Below are 6094 nucleotides of genomic sequence, written 5' to 3' on the forward strand. Positions count from 1 at the left end.
GGGAAATTTCCTTTACAGATGGTTTCTTTCCCTTTGGTGGAAAAAACAGAAACTACTGGCTCATAATTAATCATAAGCCAGGTTTGATATCCATCAAGTTGACTCTCCCAGAGTGTTCTGATTTATAGGATTGCCTCCTTAACAAGAAGGTAGGTGGTTCATCCTCGCCTCTGTCTGGGTCTAGGAGTTAAACCAATGAAAGATTAAAAACGTCTTGGACAAAAACATCTTAGATCTGGCTTTTTATCCGAAAGAATTTAAAGCAGGGTCTTGAAGAGATATCTGTATATCCTGTCCACAGCAGCATTATTTCTTTTTTTTCTTTTTCTTTTTTTTTTTTTTTGCAGTACGCGGGCCTCTCACTGTTATGGTCTCTCCCGTTGCAGGGCACAGGCTTTTTTGCAGTACGCGGGCCTCTCACTGTTGTGGTCTCTCCCGTTGCAGAGCACAGGCTCGGTGGCCATGGCTCGCGGGCCCAGCCGCTCCGCGGCATGTGGGATCTTCCCGGACCGGGGCACGAACCCATGTCCCCTGCATCAGCAGGCGGACTCTCAACCACTGCGCCACCAGGGAAGCCCCACAGCAGCATTATTCACAATAGCCAAAAGGTGGAAGCAACCCAAGTATCTACTGACGGATGAATGGATAAACCAAATGTGGTACAAACACCCAATGGAGTATCATTCAGCCTTACCAAGGAAGGAAATTTTGATATGTGCTTCAACATGGTTGAATCTTGAGGACTTTATGCTAAGTGAAATAGGACAGTCTCAAAAAGACACTTATATAAGGTACCTAAAATGGTCACATTTCTAGAGACAGAAAGCCAGATGGTGGTTGCCAGGGTCTGGGGAGAAGGAAGAATGAGGAGTTATTTAATGGCTGGCTATTGAGTTTGCCTTGCAAGATGAAAACGTTCCAGGGATTGGGTGCACAACGCAGTGAATGTACTTAACAATACTGAACTGTGCACTTAAAAATGGTTAAGATGGTAAATTTTCTGTTACGTGTATTTTACTACAACAACAAGACCTGGAAAGAGGAGTCAGCGAGAAACACTGACTGATGCCAAGTTTGAGACCGCGACAGGGAGAGGCAAGTGTTGGGTCCTGGACACAGATGGGGCTGTTGTGGTTGGCACCAGCCGTCCCCCTTCAGGACTGAAGGGCACTTGTCACAGCTGACACACCCCCGTTACCAGCCCTCAGCTGTCAGCCTTGTGTGGGAATCACCCTCAGCAGAAGAAAGCCATCCTACCCAGTGTCACAGCCACTTCCCCAGGGCAGCTCGCATCCAATGAGAGGTCAAGGCGGGGGAAGAAAAGGCCCAGTCCTCTTGGCCCCAGATGCGGACAGCTCTGAAGGGTAAGCCCAGCTTCAGAGCTCCCTGAGGGGTCAGCTGGAATCTCGCTGTGACTATGTTACAACTTCTCTCTCTGTCCCATCTTGCTTCCTTCACTTGCCCCGCAGGTGTCGTGCTGAGAGCCTTCTCTAATAAACTTCCTGCCTGCTAAGCTCAGCGAGAAGGGTCTGAGTCACATCACCAGCTAAGACACCAAAGCCAGCAGTGGTGGTGAGATGGAGGTGAATCCAGACCAGGTAGTGAAGGAGGAAGAGAATGGAGACCAACTCAAGAAGAGAGACCCACGGGGCCATGGAGGAGCCGGTCCATGGAGGAGAGTACATGGAGACGGGGTCCAAGCAGAGCAAGAGGTGGACTCTGGTAGACACAGAGATGTCCCATTCAGACCCCTCTTCAAGGAGGGACTTGCTGCCCAGCTGTGAGGAGTGAGGTCAGCAGATGGCCTCCAGCTGTCAGCTCCTTCAGGGTCAGCCTCTCCTGAGATCATGCCCTTCCCAGGGCAGCCTGCATCAGGGCAAAAAGGATGAGGACATATAAAGGAATGGCTGTTTTGTCCTATGACTTTCCTGCTGGGTTGACCCAATGTTTGTGTCCCCATAAAACTTGTCTGTTGAAACCTAATCCCCAAGGTGATAGTATTTGGAGGTAGGATGTTTGGGGGATGATTAGTGCCCTTACAAAAGAGACCCCAGAGAACTTCCTTGTCCCTTCTGCCATGTGAGGTTATAGCAAGAAAACAGCTGTGTGACCTAGGGCTCTCATCAGACACAGAATCTGCCAGCACCTTGATCTTGGACTTTCTAGCCTCCAGAATGGTGAGAAAAATGCCTGCTGTTTATAAGCCACCCAGTCTATGGTATTGTGTTTTAGCAGCCCAAGCGGCCTAAGTCATGGGTTGACCAAGGCTCTGTCAAGCTTGCGTTTGCACTTTGCCTTCTGCCTCTTCCCAACGTTTACATATCCTGCATCCCCCCAAAACTCCACCTTGGTGTTTGCTTCCATATAATCCAACACAACATAAGCACCGATACTTTTAGCAGATATTTTTAACTTATTTCATTGTCTACCACATTGTAGGTCCTCACTAAATGTTTGTTGAATAAATAAATCAAATTAAACAATATTAACTACTATGTAAAAAGCATTATTATGCTGGTTATACAAAAAAGAATAAGAAATTCTGTCTTCATTGGGGCTTGTTGTCCAATGCCCTCCTAGCGTGCATAATGGGCCCATGAACAAAGTGACTGGGGTGGCAGAGATGGAGACCGTGCCTTTCTCACAATTATACCCAATGATCCACTTGCTGATTCCGTGCTTCTCACCCCTGTAAACTTGGGCTCTCTAGGGTAAGCATTTCTAATTTTTGGAGGAGCACTTAGGCTGGGGGACACAGGGAGGGTTCCACTGAATTGCACATTGTGACAACACTTAGTCACTTTGGGCTCCTCATGTCATTGAACCAACAGACAGAGAAGGGAGTTACTGCACTACCTGGGTTAATCGGTTCTGATTGCCGGGGGAATTACTAGGGCTGCTGCTATAGTTGGCCTTTGAACAACATGAGTTTGAAGTGCAAGGATCCACTCATACTCGGATATTTTTCAATAGTAAATACTACAGTACTACATGATCTGGTCTACGGTTGGTTGAATCCATGGTTCCTGAGGAACCATGGATACAGACAGCCAACTATAAATTGTATGTGGATTCACCCCCTCGTAGTTCAAGGTTCAACTGTACTTAACAGGGGCAGGATAGAGAATGTCTGGAACCCAGAGGGTTCACTAGTGTTATCACTTGATACTTCTACTCTTGGGATGACTGTTAGTGGGCAGTTACAATGACTGCGACCCGACAAGGGCACCTAATCATTCGCACCCTTTGGGGATGAATATCTGGGTATTCCATCAGGCAAGTCACCTTGACCAACAAAATTACTAGCTGAAGATGGGGGAAATCCAGGTGGGTAGTGGAGGAGGGAGATGATAAATGAATTATGGCCCTAGGACTTGCTATAGCAGTAGAGACTGTGTATTAGTTTCCTATTGCTGCTGTAACAAATTACCACAAACTTTGTGGCTTGGAAAAACACAAATTTATTTTCTTACAGTTGTTTAAGTCAGAAGTCTAAGATGGGTCTCACTGAGCTAAAATCAAGTGTCATCAGGGCTGTCTTCCTTTCTGAGGCTCTAGGAGAAAATCTGCTTCCTTGCCTTTTCCAACTTTGAGAGGCTGCCCACATTCCTTGGCTAGTGGCCCCCTTTCTCCACTGCAAAGCCAGTAAGGTAGCATTACTCAGATCCTTCTTATGTTGTCCTGTTTCTCTTTAACCACAGCTGGGAAAAGTTCTCTTATTTTAAGGATTCATGTGATTAGATTGGGCCCACCTGGATAATCCAGGCTACAGTCCCCTTCACCCAAGTCCTTAACTTTACGTATATGCATTTTGCCATGTAAAATAACATATTGACAGGTTCCAGGGATTAGCATATGGATATCTTTTGGGGATGGGGCATTATTCTTTCTACCACAGACTGTAACTTGTGTCACTAGTCCTCTTTTTTTTTTTTTTTTTTTGCGTCACGTGGGCCTCTCACTGTCTTGGCCTCTCCCGTTGCAGAGCACAGGGTCTGGACGCGCAGGCCCAGCGGCCATGGCCCACGGGCCCAGCCGCTCCGCGGCATGTGGGATCCTCCCAGACCGGGGCACGAACCCGTGTCCCCTGCATCGGCAGGCGGACTCTCAACCACTGCGCCACCAGGGAAGCCCCTGTCACTAATCCTCTTGTCTCAGCCTTCCTGGAGTTTGTGACTGCCACCTTCCTGAGACAAACTCTGTAACTGACTGAACTCGTTTCTCTCCTCTTTGGGAAAGAGTAAGGGCAATGTGGTTCTTACAGACACAATGGTGGCCCAATATTATCCTATGGAAGGGCATGAGTGGACCTGAGTCATGCAGGGGAATTGCACTTTATAAACCTTTCCAGATTTCTCGACTACCATCTTCTTTCTTCTTTCCTGATCAGCTTCCTACCCACACGGAGTTATCCTTCTACTTCTGGGCTTGATGCAATGCCATGCATGGGAATTTTCCAGCCTGGGTGGCTGCAAGGCGCCAGGTTACACAACCAGGGAGTGTAGGGAAGTTAGTTTCCCAAGCAATGAGTCTTGACCACTGGGAAGTGGGAAATGGGAGAGAGCTGAGCAGATACATTCCCTCTCCTTCCTCCCCTTCACAGATCCGCTCTTAGCTGTGGCTTCTCCTGTGGCCCCTCTGGAAAAATCTGTCTGCCAAGCAAACAAGCTACAGCTTCCTGCTGTGAATGATTGGGATCAGTGGGCAGCATAGAAATGCATCACATTGCTTGGCATCTTTTCTCACCTCTTTTCTCTTTTTTTCCCACATCCTCACCTCCATAGGATTTTACCTCCTAAATAAAGTGTCAGCACATTAATCTTTGTCTCAGTCTGTTTTCTAGATGAACCAGGCTAAGTAAGTAGAACCAAGGAAAGGAAACTTTGTTTACGATTGGGGAAGGTCTATAGTGCCAGGCCTCTGGGTGCTTATGAAGAAGGTTGTAAGATTGTAGAAAAAACTAAAAAGGAAGGCCCTAAAGGCGTGTTTCCCCGGCTTAACACTTCTATTGAGGCAAGCCTCTACAATTGGAGATAAAAAAGGGAATGTGGCCTATTCAAATGTCACACCGACACAGAGAATGTCAAGACAGAAGGAATTCAGAACTTAAGGGGAGAAATTCCATAAAGCCTTCTTTCCTATAAGCTACAGTCTAGTTTTTCATCCATCCACCCATCCATCCATCCATCCATCGTCTACTGAGCACCTCCTATGTGTCGGGTACCACACTAAGTGCTAGGAAATAGTAGTGGAGAGAGATAATGATTCTGGTCCTCATGGAGCCCACATTTAGCAGGGAAGACAGAAAGGACACATATAAATGAAAAGCACAGGATTAAAGGGGAGAATTTTTTTAGGAGCTTTTGGTGTCAAGAACCAGATGGTCTCCTATTACTACAAGCATATGAATGGAAATGAGCAAGGCAGAAATCTCAAAAGGCTGCCAGGCCTCATGGGAATCCAGATAAAAGCATACAATTCAGCTTCCCTGCATGTGTGGAAACTGGATCTTGTTGGGTTTCTGAATGACTAGATTGTAGGCAGGAACTGTAAGGCCCTTCAGATCCAGTGCAGTGATCCCAGCTCTATTCTTTCCATGAATAAGCTACTATAACAAACAGACCCCAAAATACAGGAATTAATCAAGTTAGACATTTCCTCCTTTCTCACATTCTTGCCCATAGGTAGGAGTTGGTCCAAGGCGATGAGGCAGCTCTGCTCCAGGAAGCTGAATGGGGACCCAGGTTCCTTCTGTGTTGTTGCTCTGCCATACCGGGGTGGGTACTGTCTGTATCTACACAGTCCAAGCTGGCTCTCCAGCACTGCCTCATCATTTGATCCTGTGAGAAGGGGGGAAATGGAGGAATTGGGCGGGCAAGTTGCTGAAGTGACACACTTCACTTCCACTTGTTCTATTGACAAGAACTAGTCACATGACCACTCCTACTGCCAGGGAGGCATGGAAACAGTCTCTAGCTGGGCTGAAACTCCTATTACTAAAAGGAAGAAAGGGAGAATAGGTACTGGATAAGATGGCCAGAATTAGCACATAATAATCCCAGTTAACAGTGAATTTCAGATAAACAACAATTTT

The sequence above is a fragment of the Physeter macrocephalus genome, chromosome 19 (assembly GCF_002837175.3).
Source record: "Physeter macrocephalus isolate SW-GA chromosome 19, ASM283717v5, whole genome shotgun sequence".
NCBI classification, from domain to species: Eukaryota; Metazoa; Chordata; class Mammalia; order Artiodactyla; family Physeteridae; genus Physeter; species Physeter macrocephalus.